The 22,994-nt window shown below is 38.1% G+C and overlaps 1 pseudogene; it reads left to right on the plus strand.

The window, feature by feature from the left end:
- Positions 1–22,994, plus strand: part of LOC144369659 (contactin-associated protein-like 3) — a 141,840-nt pseudogene that overhangs the window by 113,075 nt on the left and 5,771 nt on the right.

The raw sequence follows: 22,994 nt of genomic DNA on the forward strand, positions 1-22,994 counted from the left end.
AGGTAAAGAGCCCCTGGGTAAGTTTTAAATTACCTTTAATTAGAAAACAAAAAAGAAAAAGAAAAGATTCAGAATTGGGATCCCCACTGAAGGTCCACTGAATCAGAGTATCTGGGTGGAGGCCACATTTTACAGGTAATTCCTGGAATCCTCTCTTAATAATATGTTATTATGACCTTTGAAACGGTGTCTATCCTGACATAAATGTTGCCAACCTCTCTGAACAGATTCTTTTGTGTTGAAGGTTGATGTGATCTAATGTGCATGTGCACATTATTCAGTAAAGACTTACCACTGGGTCCTCAGAAAGGAGTGGATGGAGTAGGGGGCGATCATCCACATACAAAATTTAACTACATCTATTTTTATTCTTGTAAATGTTTTGGAAGTCCATCCAGAACCATTCTAATCTGCATCACTGTTGATAAACATAAGCAAAATAGGGTTAATGTGATCTATATTTGGTGAAATTAAAGAAATGGTTTTAGAACGAGTATTTGCCAATCTCATCTAAATGTTGTTTAAGGAAGTTTTATCCGATGTCTTTTGAGGTTTCATGATATCTGATACAAGTTTATATTTTTAAAATTTTATATACTCACGGTAGGTTCAACAATTTGCAATTTTTGCCACTTTCCCTAAGGCCTGACTTTGACGTGGACACAAAATCCTGGATAAAATACCAAGGAGCACATTTCTATTTGCAGTGTTTCCCTTGTAGGTGGGACGGCCAGCAGGCAAAGGGGCTTCCTGGGGTGCATTCGGTCCCCTCGGCTGAACGGGATGGCCCTGGACCTGGAGGAAAGAGCCACAGTGACACCAGGAGTGGAGCCAGGGTGTGCGGGACACTGCAGGAGCTACGGACACTTGTGTCACCACGAGGGAGATGTGGAGAACGGCTCAGAGGGGTGGCTTGCGACTGCAAGGCCTCTGCCTACGAGGGCCCCTTCTGCTCCCACGGTGAGTGAGGCCAGGGATGGGACTTTAGAGAAAGTGGGGGGGGGCTACAGCCTCTGAGGGACACCTCTGGCATCTGACATCGTTAAGCCAGGGTAAGATTTGTAATTATTAGAAATAGAGTCATTTCAGACCCCCATCCCTCTACTGAATTTAGGAGGGTACCAATTTTGAAAACCTGAGACTGTGCAATTGAATATCCATCCTCACCGGATTCCTTCTTTGGAAAATCTCTGTGTTACTCCTGTCTTCTGTTCAAGGCTCCAAATGATCTTCCAAACTCTGCTTTTGGGTTGTTCTGATTTTATGATCATCCAAGCATCATTGTTGTTCATTGCAATGACTTGATGTGATGTAAGGATAAGTTTTAAATTACCTTAAATAGAAAACAAATATATTAACTAGGAGGGGAAATGCATATTTAAACATTAAATACTGACTTGTCATTAATAGCACCAAACAGATGCTATTAGAAATATGTGCAATGAAATAAAAGTAACTATATGTTATGGAGTGAATGAACATAGGAATGTTCAATTCATATGCCGAAGTTCTCATCACCAACATTATGATATATGGAGACAAGGCCCAGCTTTAGGTCATGAGGTTGTGAGGATGGAGATCCCTCTGCTAATATATACATCCTTATAATAGGAAGAGATCGAGAGGCAGTCATCTGCCAACCACAGAGAGGGCTCGCAGCACATACCATATCTCTGGCACATTGATGATAACCTTCCAAACCTCCATAAGAGTGAGAAAAGAATAATGATTTGAGCCACCTTGATTCTAGTGTTTTGTTACAGCAGCCCAAGTAGACAAAGACACCATGCTTGAGTGAGAGAAAATATGACAGTTTTAGTCAAATATAGAATTACAGTAGATGAAACAAATATTTCTAAAAAAGAAATAAATAGAAATTCTGGCATTATAATGTACAATAATGGAAATGAAAAATTCATAGAGAGACTCAACAATAGATTGGAAACAGCAGAAGAGTCAGCAAACTTCAAGATGGGTCAATAGAAATTATGTATCTTAAACAACAGAATAAATAAAAACCGAACAGATCATCAGACAAGCGTCAGACATCATTAAGCACACCAACATATATGTAATTGAATGTCAGAAGGAAAGTATCAGAAAAAAAATTACTTTTCAAATAGTAGTTGGAAATATCCCCTAATTTTTAAAAACCATTAATACACACACACACACACACACACACACATGTACACACACACACACACACACATTTATGAAATCCAGGTAGGATAAACACAAGAAAATCCATACCCAGGTACACCTTAGCAAAAAATGTTGAAAGCTGAAGTCAAAAAAGAAATTTGTTAGAAAACGATAGAGAAAGATGGCTCATTTTTCCTTGGTGTAAAAGCAAACACCAAGATGAACAGCTGATGTTTCATCAGAAACACTGGAAGCCACAAATCAGGGAAATAACACACTCAAAAATGTCAAATAAAACAATTGTCATTCAAGAAAGTTATACCCAGAAAAATGATCTTGCAAAAAAATGACAGCAAAATGATGGTATTCACAGATTTAAGAGAAAATTGCAAAGAGAAGGTGGGGGAGGGGAGAACTCACTGCTGGCAGGCCTGTCTTAAATAGCAAAGGGTGTTCTTCCTGCTGAAAGAACGTAACTCTAGGCAGTAAGACAGTCTATACCTGTGCACTTGGGTGCACTTACACACACCAGCATAAGTTTGTAGGTAGCTATAAAAAAAAGTATAGTGGTATATTTCTTATCTTTACTTTTTAAAAACTGATATAAAAAAGAAATTATATAAAACTATAATGAGAATGAATATGTGTGTGTGTGTATGTGTGTGTGTGTGTGTGTGTGTGTGTGTGTGTGTGTGTGTTGTTGGCTCTGGAGATGTGTATTTGAAAGTAACAGCACAGAGGAGACAGGTGGGAGGAAAGCTGTAAGGGAAGAAGGAAGTGAGACTAGATGGTAACATGGATTTCAGGAACACAAAGAGTTAATGTGAATACATACTTTTTTTCTTTTCTCAGGTGCTTTAAAAGACACCAAATTTATAAAATCCTAATTAGATGAGCACAGAGTTTCTAATTAAAGCAATGGAATATTGGGTTTAGTATAACAGTAGCTCAAAACAGGTAGAAGTAATAGAACTATATGGAAGTACCATTTATATATCACACTTGAATTAAATTAGTGTAAATATAAAGCAGATTTTTACAAGATATACATTGTAAGCCCTAGAGCAATCACTGAAGAAAAGAAAATTGAAAATTATGGTGAAGCACAATAAAAGGATTATGCATCAAAACCTATTGGGATATACAGTGTAGGATTTCAAGAGTGGTTCAGCATTTCAATATGTGTTATGCAAGATTAACAGAATGAAAGAGGAAAAAGACGTGGTCATCTCAATTGATGTTAAAGAAACATTGAAAAAAAGAAAATCTTTCATGATAATAAAATATTTAATAAACTAGGAATAGAGTAAAACTTTCTCAATATAATAAAGGCCACATGTTGAGAAACCTACAGCAACCATCCTACTCCATGATTAAAGTTTCTTTTTTGAGATAAGGAGCATGACAGATATGCTAATACTTTTCATAGTACAGGGTGTTCTAGCCAGAGCAATTAAGCAAGAAAAGAAAAAAGGTCATCCAAATTCAAAAGAAAAAACTGTCTCTATTCTTGGATCATGTTGCTTTAATTACAGAAAACCCTAAAGAATCCAGGAAGGAAAAACTGTTAGAAACAATAAATGAATTTAGCAAAGTTGCAGAATATAAAATCAACATGCAAAATTTGACTCTATTTCTGTACAGTTACAATAAAAAATGTACAAATGCATGAAGTTTTATTACATGATCCAACATGGATCACATTGTACTAAGTGAAATAAACCATAAAGTTGACAAATGTATGATCCCAGTTTTACTAAATATTGATAACAGGCAGATTCATAGACAAGAAGTAAATCAGAGGTTACAAGGGTAGGAGAAGGAAAGGAATGCAGACTTACTGTTTCATGAGTATATGTTTCTCCTTGGGATGAGGAACATTTTTTTCCCATACGTTTTATTGGTGCATTATAGTTGTACATAATGGTAGGGTTTCTTGTTACATATTTGTACATTCATACAATATAGCAATACAATTTGTCCAGGATCATCCCTCAGTATTTCCCCTTTTCCTCTCCTCCAGGAGTAGGAAAATTTTTGAAAGTAGAGGTTGGTGGTGATTGTTCAATTTCATAGATTTAAGTAATAACCATAAAAAATTACATTTTAAATGGGTTAAAATGGCAAATTATGTGTATATTTTGCCACAAAATTATAATGAAATAAGAAAGGAATTAAAATGATATAATACAAAATATTTGCTAATATAAAAGAAAGCAGAATGAGAGTGGAAAGAAAACAGAAATGAAATGAAAGACAAAAATCAAAAATGAAATGAGATATATAAATCTAACTATCAATAACAACATTAAATGTTCTCAGTATAAACAATACACCACAAGGCAGATTATTATCAGAATGGGTAACAATAACAAAAAAGGTCTATTGATATGCTGTCTAAAGTTTAGATTGAAAGACAGGTTAAAAATAAAAGCATGGAGAAAGATATCCTATGGAAGGAAGGATGATAGAAAACCAGAGGAGATGTACTAATATCAGAAAAAAATACACTTTACAGAAAAAGGTGCTACTAGAGATAATGATAAGAACATTTTATAATGTTTAAAGAGATAAAAATTATAAGTATATGTTCAGTTAATAATATCATCCCACAATACATAAAGAATATGTATTGTGGGATGATATTATTAATCATCCCACAGAATTAAAAAAAAGAAATAGACAAATGAGGAATAACAGTTGGAGGGTTCAAAGTTCTACTTTAAATAATGGGTAGATAATTGGGCCAAAGATGATCAGAAAAATAGAAAACTCGGGGGAAAATAAAACCCAAATCAAATGATCCTCCACTCCATAATAGCAGAATATATCATTCTTAAGCACTCATGGAACATTGTCCACTATAGACAACATGCTACCTGTAAAACAAGCCTTGGTAAACTTAAATTTTAATTGAAATCATACAAAATATTCTTCTAAACACAATGGAATGAAATTAGAAATCAATAGCAAAAACAAATTATAGAATATTATAAATAGGTAGAAATTCTTACACTTCTAGTTTGACAAAGAAGAAAAACATAAGGGAAATTTAAAAAGAGATGAATAAAAAAATACCTATTTGATGCAGCTAAAGTCATGTCTAGAGGGAAACTCATAGCTCTAACTGTCTGTATTTTAAAAAGAAAAGAAGTCTTAAATCAATAACCTAACCTTCCATTTGAAGATACTGGACAAAGAAGAGAAAACTAAATCTAATTTAATGAGAAGGAAAATTAACATTATAGTGAATTTCATAAAGTAGATATTATAAAAACAACAGAAAATGAACAAAACCAAAAGTTAGTTCTTTGAAAAGATTAACAAAATTAACAAACCCAGTAAAACTGACAGAGAAAACAAGAGAGATAATTTAAATTACTAGAATTTAAGTTATAATGTCACTAGAGTGGACAGGGGCAAGAGAGACATTACTACTGAATAATAGAAGTAACCTGGATTGTTAGGGAATATTATAAACAACTACATATGTGAAAAAATCAGTTAACTTAGATGAAACAAATTATTAGGAAATCACAAACTACCGAATTTACTCAAGAATAAAGAAAATCTGAATAGGCTTATAGCGATGAAGAAAATTAGTTATTTTAAAACAATCACATAAGATAAAACCCAGGTCTGTATGGTTTCACTGGTAATTTCTATGAAATTTTTAAATAAAAAGTACTATTTGTTATTCAAAATTCTGCCAAATGAGAGAGAGAGAGGGAGAGAGAGAGAGAGAGAGAGAGAGAGAGAGAGAGAGAGAGAGAGAGAGAGAGAGAGAGAGTATGTGTGTGTGTGTGTGTGTGTGTTTCCCAACTCATTGTGTAAGGTCAATATTTTCCTGATACCAAAACCAAAGATTTCAAAAGAAAACTACATACTTAAATTTCACTTAAATATGTAGATGTAAAAATCCTCAAGAAAACACTGCCAAACTAAAGCCAATTGCATAAAATTGATCATTCACCAAGATAAAATAGCAATTATCCAAAAAAGTTGTTTTAATAGCTGAAAATCAATAAATATAATACAATATAACATTTTGGAATAAGGAACAAGAATAAATAATCATCTAATTTCTGCAGAAAAGTAATTTGACAACATCCCACACACTTTCATGATTTTAAAAAATGAAGAAATTAGTAACAGCGAGTTCTCTGAGCCTAACCAGTGGCCTGGTGAAAACCCCACAGCCAAAATCATTTCAGTTGTGAAAGAGGGAATGCTTTTCCATAAGGTCAGGAACAAGAAAGAAATATGAGTACTCTCACAACTTCTCTTCCATGTTGTTCTAGAGGTTCCAGCTAGGCCAATAGAAAAGTAAAATACATCCAGATTTGGAGGAAACAAGAATACACTTCCTATATTTGCACATGATATAGTCATTTTTACATGGAAAATCCTGTTTGTTTTCTGTTACTAACAGCTATTCTACTATTACAAAAAAAAAGTTGATAAAAGCTTCAGGATAAAAGATCAATATATAAAATCAACTGCATTTCTGTGTACAGGCTATGAACCATCTGAAAATAAAATCAATAAAAACAATTTCACTTATAATAGTATCAAAAAGCAAGATATGTAGCAGTAAGAAATGGAAGATGTACGCTGTGAAAGCATAAATCTGAAAGAAAGACAAATAATCAGAGAGATACTTCAATCATGGATTATAACAATTAAAATAAATAAGGCTTAATGTTCCCTAAATTGATCTACAGATTTATTTTCAGCAAGTCCCTCAGGATTTTCTATGTTAAAAAAGACTAAGTCATGTGCAAATATAGGAAGTGTTACTTTTACCTTTTGATACAATTTCTATCAAAATCACAGCCAGATCCTTTCTAGAAATTGACAAGTCAATGGTAAAATTCATATGGAAATGAAAGGGACTCAAAATAGCTCCCCCTGAAAATTGAGAAAGCACAGATTTAGTGCATCCAGACTTTCTGATGTCAAATCTTACTGTAGAGGTATTATAAGCAAAACAGCGAGTTAGCTGGCCTGAGACTAGCCATATAAATCAGAGTTCAGAGTTATACATTCATGTCTGTGGTCAATGGATTTCAGAGTGCTAAGGAAGTTCAGTGGGGAAAGAAGGGTCCCTGGGACAACTGGGTATTCACATACACCGCAGAAAAGTGAGAATGGACCTCAGTCTCACAATACAGAGAATGTACCTTGAGTGTGTCGTACACCTTCATGTGAAAGATGAAACAGTAGGATTCCTAAAATGTGGGAGAAAGAAAGGACCGGGACTTCAAAATTAAAAACATCTCTGATTCACATGGCTCAATCAGAAAGTGTATTTGTACATGATATAGTCATATATATAATCCAAATCATGGAAGAAAAGAAAATGTTTGCAAGTTGTTTATCTTATAAGGTCTGGTATCCAAATTATATAAAAACTCCAATAACTTAATCCAAAGGACAAATAACCTAATCAAACAATGGGCAGAATTTGTGAATATTTCTTCAGAAAATATATACAGATGGCCAATTAACCCATGAGATGATGCTTGACAACATTAGGTGTTAGAAAAATGCCAATCAAAGCCACAAAGAGATGACTTCACATCTAGAATGGCTGTAATTACACACACACACACACACACACATACACACACACACACACAGAGGCACGTTACAATTGGAAGTGTGTATGGGATACAGCGTGGCACTTCTATACATATATATAATATGTAACGATAAACCAGATTCATTGGAATATCAATTGCCTCAGATATTATAATTTTTCCTCTGGTGGAAATATTCAAAGTCTGCTCTACTCATTGCCACAGTCTGGCTGGGCACAAATCATGAGCCACTCAAGCAAGAACAAGCTTTATTTCCAAACCTCCCGCGAATGCCACGCATGCGGCCTTCTCCCAGGACACACTACACCAACAGGAAATCCCTCCTCTGGAATTCCCTCCTACTGCACTTCCCCAACCAATGGGAACTCTCGGGGAGTCCCACAAGAGCTCCGAAGTAGCAGGCCTAGGCGACAGCAGGGGTCTAATCTCCAATTGAGTGCACATTTTAACATGATCATTATCATCTCAATGGCTTGCTGGGGTCACCTTTCAAACAAAAATGCCATGCATCATTCCTACTTGGCTATGGCTCTCAGCAACTCATGCTTTTGAAATATTCTTTTTTTGCCAGCCATAGTTCAAAAACAGCTATAGTTTTAAAGAAAGGCAATAATGCATTTTGGTGAGGATGTGGGGATATCCAAACTCTCATAAATTGCTATTGGGAGTGTAAAATGATGCAGTTGTTTTGAAAAAAAGGCAGTTTCTCAAAATATTAAGGATGGAGTTATGATAAGATTAAGCTATTCCACTCTTAGGTATATATTAAATGAAAATGTATATTCTCGCAAAAGTTTGAATATTGAGGGAAGTATTATTCAAAATAGCTCAAGGTGGAAATGGACTAAGTGTCTATCACCTGATGAACTGACCAACAAAGTGTGGTACAATGAAATATTATTCATCAGTGAAAAAGGAATGACGTGCTTGTAAATGCTATAATATGACCAACCCTTGAAAATGTGCCAAGTGAGAGAAGATAGTCAGTAAAGATCACACAGTGTATGATTCCATTGATATGAAATCTCCAAAATTGGAATGTCTGAAAATATAGAAAATAGATTTGTGATTGCCTCAGTTAGGATATTGAGGAGAAACAGAATGAATTCCAACTGAATATAAATTTTTTTTTGTGGGGGTGGGATGATGATGGAGAGGATTGATGAAGAGGCACTAACACTGACGGTAGTGATGGATGCACATGTCCATGAATATCTGAAGATAGGCAATTTTACATTTTAACTGGGTCTATTTTATGGTATAAGGATTAGATCTTAATAAAGATATGTAAAAATTAACCTCTTAGAAAAAAATGGAATCCAAAACTAAACCCCCACCCCACCCCTCAAAATTGGGACCTCAAAGCAGCTACCTTTAAATTATATATTTATACAGAAGAACTAATCATTTGTAAGTCTTAGTTAAAGATAATTTGGAGAATTAAGTGAAATCTCCAGCAAATGTCATTCTGGGCTATATGTTGGGATTTGTTACTTTGTTTTTCAAATTTTATTTTTTTTAATTTAAAGTTAAAACATGAAAAAACAAAACATTTTGCCATTTTATCTCCTAAAATAAAAAGATTAAATTCTTTTTTAAATACATTTTTTAAATGAAAAGCTATCTAAATAGTTGTTATACTGTATTGTTTAGGGAATAATGTCTAGAACAAAGTCTGTACATGTTCAATACAGACCCAATTAATTTATTTTCAAATTTTTTTAGTCCGAGGTTGACTGACTCCACAGATGGGGAACCCAGAAACACAGAAAACAGATTGTGCTATTGTTACTTTATATGAGTAAACAAAATAAAATAAAACATTGAGACATTCTTTCAACAAGACTTGTATTTGCATTCTGTTAACATGACAAAAATGTGCTTTTCATTCTAGAGATTTCTGCATATTTTGAAACTGGCTCCTCAGTGACCTATGATTTTCAAGATCATCACCCCTTAGGTGACAACACCAGCTCCCTTGCTTCTTCATTACACAGGGATGTCACACTATCCCAAGAGACCGTCACCCTGAGCTTCCGAACCACTCGGACACCGAGCTTACTGCTTTATGTGAGCTCTTTCTATGAGGAATACCTTTCCATTATCCTGGCCAACAATGGTGAATATCTTTTGTGTGAAGAAAAAAGAGAGAAAACACTGAATTAGAAAAATAGGACTGTAATGATATGGTTCTTTTCAGCACTTAAACTACAAATAAAGAAAATCGCATGCACTTCTAAGATGCACTTTGGTTCTTCAGTACTCTCCATAATGCTTATCATAAAAAGTAGTATTTAAAGGTTAAATTAAGATGCTTTTTCCCATTCCAAGAATGACAATTTCACAGATTTGATATGAAATTACACTTTGCTAGGATGCTTTAATACTCCATGATGATCTAAGACTGTTTGAAATAAGATATTTGGATATTTGCCAGGTATTTATTTCCTGCTCATTCTAAGTAAGTACAAGAGTGTCACAACCCCCTTGCCCGCAAGGAAGACGCGACTCAGGAATCTTCTTTCAGCAGTTTATTCAGGCCCTTGATATTCTTCTAATGATTCTTCTACTACCCGGAATAATAATTGGATGCCCCTCCCAGCCTTAATAAAGCACCTCGAACCCCAATGCAAAGCTGCCACGTGTACCCTTCTCACAGGGTGCTAGAAAATGACACGCCAACTTTCTCTGATAAGGAGCTGGGAACACGCCAACTCTCTTTAATATGGAGTTGTTCTTCACAGACCACAACAGAGCCAGCGCCATCATGTAATGGCGACCACAGTCCGCAGGAACGGCTCACCACAGCTCCCCCTTTTTGTTTCACTAAGACAATACAGGCGAGAGTAGAGGTCCTATCCCACTGTGCAAAAGTGGCTGCATAGTATGGGCCAGCCCCAGGGGGCGCCTTCCCCAGACCTGACACCATATCAGCCGACGCCTTTTTTCGTGGGGTGGGGCGGAGACACGTCAAACCCGCATGCAATAGGACATGCTCCCCTTGAGGTCCCTCTTCTCAATGGATCACTCAAGTGCAGTGCCTTGCCTCGCATCCTGTATCGTGACGATGGTGAGTAAGAGGGAATAGCTGAGGTTGAACTGTGGCCATGCAGAGGTACAACTACAAACAAGTTGGCAGCACCCTGAAAGAAAGGCACGGACTTTAAAGTGATAGATAAAGACCAGTGTGGAAACCCTTCTGTGTGCAATGGCAACAAGACCCGCAGAGTGCAAGGGCTTTCCAGCACTAAGAGAAAGACAAAAGAAGGACATGTCGTACCCAGTGCAATGTTATAATAACTTGGGGTGCAACGACCATGTCAAAGGCACTAGTGTAGAAACCCATCTGTGTGCAATGGTAGCAAGACCGGCAGAGTGCAAGGGCTTTCTGACACTAAGAGAATAACGAGGAAAGACATGTCAATCCCAGTGCAATGTTATAATAACTTGGGGTGCAATGACCATGTCAAAAGTTTAGTGCTTAAGATGCGCAAGCCAGACCTGTGGCGAGTTGCCAGTTTCTAAAGCAGCAAGAGCTTGTATGATCATAGCCTTATCTTGAGCACTACGAGCTTTAAGGTGACAGAGAAACCACAAACAGAGGAACATACCAAAACAACACAGTGCACCAAAAATGCCTACTCCCACCCACTCTTTAAAAAAGGAAAAAGCAGAAGATATCCAATTGGTGAATTGACCCAGAGTCACAGGATCGACACGGGTACTATTCAAGACAGCTATCTGGGTTAGTTGAGACTGGATCATGTCTTTCGCTTCCATGGACCAATTTCCGGCCAGATATCCACCAATGATGTGGGAAGCATTTCTGGAATCATTAAATCTGACAGAGGTTATACATAAATGTGTACGTTGGTCAATGCAGCCTAAAAGTACTAGGTCAGCCAATTTTTCTACCTGAGCTTGAAGAAAATCTATTCTCTGGTTGGTAGCTAAAATCCCTGACAAAATATGTTGATTAATCGCATTTTGCGATTCAAGTATAGTGGACGTTTGTTGAACAACTTGATTAATAGTGGCAGCAGTTTGTACTTGACTGGCCATGGCTACTCCGGCCGTAACTGCTGCAGCAGCAGATGCCGCCACGGCTGTCACTATAGCTGCCGTGATTCCAAAATCTCTGCGGACTCTAAGTAGCTCTACAATAGGAAATTTATCTGGATCCGCAGTGACTGGGATTGGGACAAAAGTTGGAATTTTCATAATTACTGCTACAGTCCAAGAACCATTCCAACACTCAGATAAGAAACAGGTAGTATGAGAACAATCCAGCATCCCCGACGAGGTGTGATTAGCTAAAAGGAACAGGAATGGGGATTGGATACAGACCATTGCAGGAGGCAATGTGACATAATGTAACAGAGAGTTGAACAAAACAGATGTAAGCCTATTACCTCGTTCACTCTCCTTAGTAGTGCCAGAAACATTAGCCAGCCAACTTTTGGCTCCTAGTAATTGAGCCAATGTGGAAATATCGGCTGAAGCCCCCTTCTCATTGGAAATGAGCCATTGAAACCAGGACCAACCTGTTCCTGTAGAGGAGTTGGCATTGTTGTTAAAGTTATAAACATATCTCTTCAGAGGGGGGGAAAAGGAGAAACCTTTAGCAACTTGATGTTTCTCCCAAGAATGATCCTGACAGGGCGTAAATGTCGGGGGAAAACCAAAATTAGGGGTACAGTAAGGAGAGGCCTTGAAATGAGTGGCATAGCAAGTACTATTAGAAGAAGGAGGCATTGGGATTAATACCTCGGAGATAATAGCTAAAGTAGTTATGTTTAAAACAGAGCTAGTTGCGGGGGTCCCTGAGCCTGATTGCTTCCCTGAAACTACTTGGCTCAATACAGCACTGAGAATACTCCCTGAGACTCGACTGGACCGCAATGGGTCCTCCCAGTTAGTCAAATTTTTGGTCTTAAGGCTAATACAATTAGTGTTCCCAAGACTGAAACAAAAAACTCCTGTGAGATTAACTTGAGACTGATTAAAAATATTTTCCATGTCCCCTCTAGGAGAGGTACAAGGAGCAGACATCTCACATGAGGTAGAAAAAAGAGTGGGGAGGACACTAGAATTACTATGAACTGGCATTGGCATTGGCCATGCCCGTGCCACTGTCCACCACTGCATTGGTGTCATCTGTACTGTTGGCACCAGCATCAGAGCCAGAGCACTCATCAGAATGAAGCTCCTCATCATGGGACTGTTGTGGCACCTCCTGCTGCTGGTTAGTAGATCTCGAGACTCTTTTGTCAGGCGTTCAGGGATCCACAGCGGCTCCGTGCGATCCTGGGGAAAAACACATACAGATCCTCGTGCCCATGTCAGCACGGGGTCAGGGCCGTTCCATTGGCCCGTAAGAACATCCTTCCACTTAACATAGCCAGTCACAGAGGGCTGAGGGGACACATGCCTATCGGCCGCAGAGTGGCCATGAATATCCAAATTCAAAAAATTAATGGTAAAAAGAGCTAAGGACAGGCGTTCTTTAGGAGTGTGGTCAACTCCTATTCCCCCTTTTTGTTTTTCTAAGGTTTCTTTTAAGGTGCGGTGGGCACGTTCAACAATGCCTTGCCCTTGAGGATTGTAAGGCAACCCATGAGCAAGTTGTACTCCCATAGTAGAACAAAAAGATGTAAACTGTCTGCCAGTATAAGCAGGTCCATTATCAGTCTTAAGGGATGCAGGTGCACCCCATGCTGCCCATGCCTCTAAGCAATGAGTAATAACATTACGTGCCTTTTCTCCCGATAAAGCAGAAGCATGAATAATTCCAGAGTATGTGTCAATAGAAACATGTACATATTTGAGGTTACCAAAGTCAGGCACGTGAGTTACGTCCATTTGCCAGACGACCAATGGCTTCAATCCTCGTGGGTTTACACCATAAGTAGGAGGATGAAGAAATGTGACACAATGGGAACATTGTAATACTATCTGACGTGCATCTGCTCTGGAGATGGAAAAACGTCTACGCAGCGTCATAGCATTGACATGAAAGTTGTGATGAAACAATTTAGCTTCTTCTAAGGAGGAGGCCAAGCATACCAACTGGCTTCTAGTTGTCGAGTCAGCACAGGCATTACCCTGTGATAACGGGCCAGGAAGAGAGGTGTGAGCCCGAATGTGCATTGGATAGAAAGGGGCAGTACGGCCACGGATAAGCTGTTGAAGCTGATTAAAGTAAGCAGACACAGTATGGGTGTCACTAATAGCTCCTACAGCCTCCAGAATTTTGAGCGCCTGCACCACATAGATGGAGTCCGAAATGAGATTGAACGGAAAAGAACACTGTTTAAAAACTTCAATGACAATTTGTAGTTCTACCCATTGTGGATTTCCAGGAGCAAATTGATGCTGGACAGAGGGAGAGTCATTAATCACATAAGCTCCCATTCCAGACTTAGAGCCATCAGTAAAAATATTAACAGCCCCTGGAATTGGAGTGGGTGAAGTTACTTTAGGGAAAATGATAGGATGCTCTTTAACAAAATGGAGTAATGGATGAGAAGGGTAATGATTATCAATATCCCCTTGAAACGAGCAACATAGAATAGCCCAGTTGTCTAGAGTAGCACACAAAACATTAAGTTGAACTTTAGAATAGGGTATGATAAGAGAAGAAGGTGCTTGTCCAAAAAATTGAATGCTCTGTTGAATCCCTCTAAGTGCTAACGCTGCAACAGCATCAGGATAGTATTCTAAAGATTTTCCTGGGGATACATGTGGGTGGATCCATAGTAAAGGCCCATCTTGCCACAGTACTCCAGTAGGCTGCTGCATAGTGGCAAGCACACATAACTGGAAAGGTTTATCACTCTGGAGCCTGCATAGAGTGGCATGTTGTATAGCTTCTTCTACTTTTATAAGGGCCGCTCTGGCCTCCTTAGTGAGGGTACGAGGGGAAGTAAGATCTGGATCACCCTTAAGAATAGCATACAAAGGCTGGAGCACGATATTAGGAATATGTAAATAACCTCTTATCCAATTAATATCTCCCAACAATTTTTGAAAATCATTTAAAGTTTGGAGATCTTGAGTTCTTATAGTAACTTTTTGTGGTTTTAATATGTCATATCCAATCGTCGCTCCCAAATACTTAATAGAATCCCCTGTTTGAACCTTCTCAGGTGCAATATGTAATCCATACTGAGCTAACAACTTCACCAAGTCTTTATAGGCCTCATAAACTGACTGTTCTAATTTGGCTGCCAATAATACATCATCCATATAATGAATAATCTTGATGGAAGGATATTGTTGTCTGAGAGGTGCGAGTGCCTTCCCTACATACATCTGACAAATCGTAGGACTGTTAGACATTCCCTGTGGTAAAACAACCCACTCAAACCTTTGATCTGGTTCCTCGTGATTACACGAGGGAAGGGTGAAGGCAAAACGCTGTGAGTCTTTAGGATGCAAAGGAATAGAAAAGAAACAGTCTTTAATGTCAATAGCAATGATATGCCAGCCCTGAGGAACAGAGGAAAGCAGCGGCAGCCTGAAACACCCCCGCCATACGGAGGCGGATCAGGAGGCTGTCCGTTCTTGAGCCCTTGCTTATCTCTGTTCCCTGTACCTAAACTCCCTAGCTGCCGAGACAGCGTCTCCAGCTCCTACTCTTCATTATCTTCTACCTCTGACCCACTTTCACATGGGGGCGTGCGCAGCACACTGAGATCTGGATACAGTCTCCTCCCGTTCTCCATGCCCCGCACACTCCCCTCTTCCTGAGACACTTCGCTCTCTGTTGTTTCTGATTTTTCCTCATGTAATTGTTCTAAAACCTCCTGCCCTTTAACAAGCGCTTCTTGGCACCTGCCATCCGTAAGGCAACTACGGACCATCTTCTAGAGGGGTATCACCCCGCCCTCTAGCATGCCCTGCTCACGAGCAAAGTCAAGGTCTTTGCCTAATTTATCCCAGCTGGGTGTAGTGAGGCTGCCTGAAAATGCAAACCACGGTGCAGCTGTATCTACCCTCTGTAAAAATTTCTCTAAGGTACTGCGTTTCACCTCCAGTCCCTTAAACGTAAAAGGCCATCGAGAGCTAGAAGGAGTGGACTTGAAGTCACAGCACCCATGATGCAACACAAGAAAACACAGAAATCGAAAGTGAAAGTACACAAAACAAAATGAACATACACAGAAAACAAAAACGAAAATACAGAGTGCAATTGCTATGAGATGTAACGCCCTCTCTTTTTACAGAGGAGCAGGTACCTTTTAATGCTCCCTCTTTATGTATAGAGGAGCCTCCGCTTTTTAACAGCGGGTCCCACCTTACCTGGGACTTACCGGCGCGCCTCCCTGACTGCTGAAAGTTCTGGTTCCTGGGTGTTTCTTTGTTTCTTTTCTCCCGGGTTTCGGCACCACTTGTCACGACCCCCTTGCCCGCAAGGAAGACACGACTCAGGAATCTTCTTTCAGCAGTTTATTCAGGCCCTTGATATTCTTCTAATGATTCTTCTACTACCCGGAATAATAATTGGATGCCCCTCCCAGCCTTAATAAAGCACCTCGAACCCCAATGCAAAGCTGCCACGTGTACCCTTCTCACAGGGTGCTAGAAAATGACACGCCAACTTTCTCTGATAAGGAGCTGGGAACACGCCAACTCTCTTTAATATGGAGTTGTTCTTCACAGACCACAACGGAGCCAGCGCCATCATGTAATGGCGACCACAGTCCGCAGGAACGGCTCACCACACAAGAGCATTAATATGGATGATATCATGGAGCTATATAAAAGCCAGTTTCCTTAAGCAGTTGATAAATACAATGGTTCTTTATCTCATCCATGCTTGACAAGCAAGTTAGATGACCTCCACCTAAGAACAGTGAGGGGACAATCTATCCACCAGTGGCAGCTGGGGCATTACAGGACATTCACAGTTGGACAGTGAAGTCATACTTTACATTTAGTGAATTAGGACAAAAATATGATTTCTAGACAATCCTATAGAATCAGAATCTTCATGTAAGTTGTTAAGAGTTATGAGCCCTGAGGGTATATCTGTGTAGGAAAGCTAAGTATGTTTGAAAACTACACAAACCTCATCTTCTAATAAAACCTTTTCTCTTCCCTATTCTTTGGTTATGGTAGAAGACTTCATAAGGAAACTCTGGTTGCAAAATAAAAACTTAATTATGCGCACATCAGTAACACATCAAAATAGGTTCTATTAAAGAAGTTATAATAATAGGAACTGAATATTGATACAGTGTTACAGTTTTATCAATTTCTAAGATAAATATAGTTGTGATTTAGATTTAAGTTCAGAGTTTCCATATGTAAAATTTAAACTTCTTCATTTTGGAAAGATTTAGAAGACCAGTGATTATCAATGCACCGGATCTTGACTTAGAAACAGTACAGTTGGACTCAGTTTGGCACTTAAGCCACCTCTAGTATAGAAGAGGCAAGTGTTGAGTGCATTCAAGTCAATGCTAAATACAGTCAAAGGTGCATGAAATAAGTAATAATATAAGTGCTCTAGAATCTGCATTGAAATATTTCTAAAATACCATTGTAATTTAAAATGTCATTTATTTTCCTCTTTAGGAAGTTTGCAGGTCAGGTACAAGCTAGACAGACATTGAGATCCAGATGCTTTTAATTTTGATTTTAAAAACATGGCGGATGGGCACCTTCACCAGCTGAAGATTGACAGGGAGGAAGCCGTGGTCTCTGTAGAGGTAATGCAGCAAACTTGAAGGTCCCAGTAACCACCATGAGGAGTTTGTCAGAGAATGGATAATCTAATGCAAAAGTTTGATGATAAATAGTAACAAATGAGCATGTGTTCTCCATAGATCAAGGCAGAAAACCCAATATAGCCAGGGTTTAGAGGAGTATTTAGTTTGTTTTGTTTGTTAAGCAATGATCCTGTCAAAGTTATTATTACTCGTGAGTCCTTTTAAAAATGTCAAGATGTCCTTACTTATTTTTACTTGATTCACCAGGGAAATGTCTATTTTATCATGGTGACGACGGGTAGAATTTGTTAATTAATATTTCAATAGGTGATAGCAAAAGAACAGATAGGCCAGCAGTTTAAACACAAGATGAGAGCATGCAAGATATTCATTGAAATGGGAATAAATAACAAAATAGACCTGAGTCAGAAGAGAGTCAGGCAGTTGTCACTGACATTCAAAAGAAAATATATTTCAAGTCTGCACATAAAACTACAATTATTTTGGCTGTGTCAAGTCTCCTCCAGAGAATAAGTTTTTACATTTAAAATAATTGATTTCCATCCTCTTGTGGATTCTGCCAACTGCAGATACATCATAAAGAAAAGTAAAGCAGCAAAGAGAGTGGGGGGCTGGGAGGGCAGACGGCTTGTGGCAGTTAGAGATTGTTCATAAAATCAGTTTCCCCTCCTAAACGTTGTTTTAAGGTGAATTATTTAAGCGTTGTTGAGCACTTACAAGTGACTTATTTTTATCACTTTTTTCTGGCTTCCTCTGCTTCCTTATCATTAAAACTGTATCTCCTTTTGACATTCGCTTCCCACAGGGCGTTTAATAGGTTAACCAGGGTGCACAGAGACAAGTCATCCTGTCCTCCGGGACAGAATTCAATGCCATCAAATCCCTCACGTTGGGAAAGGTTTTAGGTAAGTGGCAGAAAGATCTTTCTCCCCAAAAAACATCAGATCGTAAGTGTCATGTCACACACTCTGGAAGCACTCGTTATGCTGAATAAAGCTCCTTGTCTTATCTTAATAATAATTTCCCAGTGAGTGACAATCAAGGCACAAATGGCACTTTTGTCTGAGTGCACATAGAACCATGAGTATGTGCTGCCTGGCGGATGAGCAAAGGCGTCCCCTGAAAAACACCCCACGCTTACCTTCCCCCTGGGCAATCAGGCAGGAGTCACGGTGTTTTTCTAACACTTATTGAAAAGTGAACTGTTACTAAAGCCGTCATGGAGTATCAGCCTCAACTCAGGGACCTCCACTCAATGATAAAACTACCCATGAGCTGAAGCAGAGGAAAGAAGTGTTGATTTCCTTCAGCAGATGGTAGCACCTTGAACTCGGTTCCCAAGTCCTGTTTGGCCTATGCTTCTGTCCTTGATGACACTGAACCAAAGCCATGAGGCGTGCTCATAACCACCTTTACCCAGGGGGAAAGGTGAAGTTGAGAATGATACCCCAGGAAGGATGTATTTGAAAGGCACAGCTTAACTTCAAATTAACATCATAGTTACTGAGGAAAGGAATCTTTCTGGAAAGAAATATGTCAATCAGCTCTGAAAATGAACTATTTTGATGATATAGACTCTAAAGAGAATCACAAATTAGGAAACGATATTAATTGCATAAATTCCTGTTTCCCTCCAAATAAGTAGGTGCAGAGAGTTAAGATGTTAATTCAAATGTTATTCAAAGTCATATAACTCAGGGTTTAAAAATGCAAGTTTGAATTGAGCAATGAAGCATGGAGTCTGAAGCCATTGACCTCAGAAAGTGATGAATATTCATTCTGCTGATGCCTGGCAAATGTGAAATAATAATCAAAAACTAAAGCAGCACTTCATGATTTGGACAGCTGTCTTTGGGATGGGTTTTGTTGTCTTTTACTGCTGTTCAACCATTTAATAATTATGCCAATATAATTTTTTATTCAGACTTGGAGATCCATGTGAAGTATATTTATTCTCTTAACTTACAATAAGATAGACTGTCATATTGAGGAAAAAAGAAGCCACTAATTTTCCAAAGAATGTTGTTCAAAGTATTCAGTGGTAAGTCGTCATTATTAATTCTCTTAGCCCCTGTGAATCATTCCCTTATCCACTCACTGAAAAATATTTGGTGAAAATTGATTATATACACTTAATTAGATGTCTAGGCAGCTTATGAATAAGAAAGTCACTGCACTTATCCTATACTATACTCACATATTAATAAGTAACAAAGGCTAGTGTGTGAGCAATTATAATAAAATAATGCTTGTTATTATTTACCATACTTCACAAGAAATATCCCAGAATTCATTAAAGTTAACATGCTGTTTTTATCTTCCCAATTCGTTTTTTTTTTTTTTTTTGTGTGTGTGTGTGTGTGTGTGCCAGGGATTGAACCCAGGAGTGCTTAACCACTGAGCCACCTCCCCGGCCCCATTTTTAATATTTTATTTTAGAGACAGGTCTTGCTAAGTTGCTCTTAGACCTCACTAAGTTGTGGAAACTGCCTTTGAACTTGCGATCCTTCTGCCCCAGCCTCCCTAACTGCTGGGATGATAGGCCTGGGCCACCACACCACACCTGGCTCTTATCTTCCCATTTCTGAATAGTCTTGCTTAATGAAGACCATTCAAGTTAATTATCTCAACATCAACTCAGTATACACCCACCTCAATGTAAGCTCTTGAAGTCAAATTTTCTATGTAGTTTTAATTTTATCAGAGAAGTGTCTTAAAGAATGTTAACACTTAAAATACTATGATCCAGGAGAAGTGACCTGTCACTTTTGTTAGATTCTTTATCCAAATAATTAGGATTATTATTCTTTTGATTTGGCTGTGTGTGTGGGTGTGTGTGTGTATTTTAATCACAAACTTAAAAAAAGAAATGTACTAAAACAAAATAAGAAATGTAGAAGCTGAGCATGTCTTTTTATCTTCTCTCAGAAAATAAAGCAGTAGCCTATAAGTTTTTACATTTTATTTTCATATAATTAATTAATTTCCCTGAAGTACTGGGGGATTGAACTTAGGGCCTTGAGTATGCTAGACAAGTGTTCTATCGCTGAACTACATCCCCATCCCCTAAGCAAAGGAGTGTAAATACTCACATATTATCACAATTACACAGATATGAGAATGCCAAATGATTTTGGTAATTAACTATCCTGGAAATTATGTTCTGAGTTCTATAAGGAGATGTCACATAACACATAACATTTAAAGCTCAGTGGAGCTATGGCTTTATATTATTTTTATACTATGATATTTGCCTCATTTAGAAGGGTTATTGTGTTTTGGGTCTGAGATTTTCTTTACCTGATTCACAAGCTACTAAAGAAACCTACAATTGATTTGTGGATGCTGGCAGATGACATAAGATCCCTGGGTTAGAAATAAAGGGCTCTGTTATTTATATAGCAAGTTTCATGCACATTAGCCATTGGTACGGTTTCCCCTATGTATTAAGTCTTATGGAGCTGGGATAAGTAAGCATTCAGGTCAATGCTGCAGATGGACCGGGTCTGCATTGTAACTGAGGAACACATAGCTTAGGGAATCTACAGATTTTGTAGCAAGCACTAAACAAGCTTATTCCTTATCCCATAGGGAAAGGTATCCTTATCCCTCAAAATTGCTTGTGACAAACAAATTTGAGAAGCGGTCTGGATAAAGTGCTGTCAAGTCTTACATTTCTTTGTTCATCAGGCAAAAATATAGATAAACACTTGAACCCAGAGCAAATTACTTTTATCAATCTTATAGAGTGAAAACACAAAAAAAATCTGAAAAAATAAAATGATATGAGATTTTACATTGTTTATCAAGGAAGATCCAAGATTAATTGTGTAAGTCAACTCCTTTTCATATCATCTGTTAAATGAGGAAAACTTAGAAATAATTTAGTAGAATCCGTAGAAATCTTTTGGGGCTAGGGATGTGGCTCAAGTAGTAGTACGCTTGCCTGGCATGGGTGCGGCCCAGGTTCGATCCTCAGCACCACATACAAACAAAGATGTTGTGTCTGCCGAGAACTGAAAAATAAATATTAAAATTCTCTCTCTCTCTCTCTCTCTCTCTCTCTCTCTCTCTCTCTCTCTCTCTCCCCCCTCCTCTTTCCTCTCTCGTCTCTTAAAGAAAAAAAGAAAAGAAAGAAATCTCTTGATTTTCTAACTTAACATTAACTGGGAGTCAGTGAGGATCATGGATGATTTGAGGTCTTTGAAATTATGAGCTTTCCAGACCAAGGCTAGCAAATAGAGCTTTCTGTGATGGTGAACCTATCCTATAACTATGCTGACCTACACAGTCATCCCTAGACACACCTAGTTTTTTAACAAGTGAAATGTGGCTAGTGTAACTGAGGGACTAAATTTTTTATTTTATTTAAATCTAATTGATTTGAATTGCAACAGCTTCATGTGGCTAGTGTCTACCATATTGCACAATGTAAAACACTGTCCATTTGCTTGCTTATGTAGTCATTTTTTTTTCATTCAAACAAATGACACCCTGTTGTGAAAGTAGACACCTGTCTAATTGGAATGACACTGGCCTGGGAAGCCAGCCCTACATCAGATATTTTTTTCTACCTCTTCAGGTGCTAATATTTCAAATTCCATAATTAAAGAAACATTTCTTTTGTACCAAGTCTTTCCTTCTGCTAAAATGCATATACTTCTTAGAGTACTATCAGAAAGCATAATCAGGTATTTATGCAAAAGTGAATTTATTCAAGAACAGGCTTTGATGGAAAAAAAGAGAGAATTGGAAGGAATCCAGGTAGAGTACCATAGAGAGAGGGGGGCAGAGTGACCCACAGACATTCTTGATTAGAGCTAATTAGCTAACAGGTGCAGAAATGAAGGGTTTTGACAATGTCAACTTGTCAAGGCAATAGGAAAATAGAATTCAGGTCACTGCCAAAGTGTTGAGTTCTACTTAAAATGTGTTGTACTGAGAAACAATTACTAACAGTGTTTTGTTAAAAGCCAGGAGTGTTTCACCCTTGGGTTTCTTCCTGGGTTGTTGAATGAGTGATTGCCTGGTAGACTCAGAGTAGGCAAAGTGATTACTTCCTTTCAGATATTTTTAAAAAATTATATTTGGTGATCATTATTGATTTAAATAATTTATTGAGGAATTACAAGAGCTCTATTCTGTTCCATCACCTTCAAATTAAATGATTATATAATGTTAATATTCACCATTCATCAGAAAAAAAAGGTCCCCTAAAACTATATGATTCTTGTCCAAAATACCATGATTTATTATAAAACCTTTTTGTATTATATTGTGTCAAAGAGAGAAATATTTTTACACATGACAAAATGACAGACTTTCTTCAGGACTAAAGGAACTCTGGACTGGGGTTTTGCAGTGAAGAGATTGGGCTCAGCTTAAAATGCAAGGAAAAGTGTAGACTGACAGCCAGCCAGGTGGGGGTGTTCCTTGGTGGGTGGAAAATTACCAAGAGGTTAGGAGAATTCTTACTAAATTGACCTATTGGGATTCTGGATGAAGACCC

Source organism: Ictidomys tridecemlineatus, chromosome 13, assembly GCF_052094955.1.
Source record: "Ictidomys tridecemlineatus isolate mIctTri1 chromosome 13, mIctTri1.hap1, whole genome shotgun sequence".
NCBI classification, from domain to species: Eukaryota; Metazoa; Chordata; class Mammalia; order Rodentia; family Sciuridae; genus Ictidomys; species Ictidomys tridecemlineatus.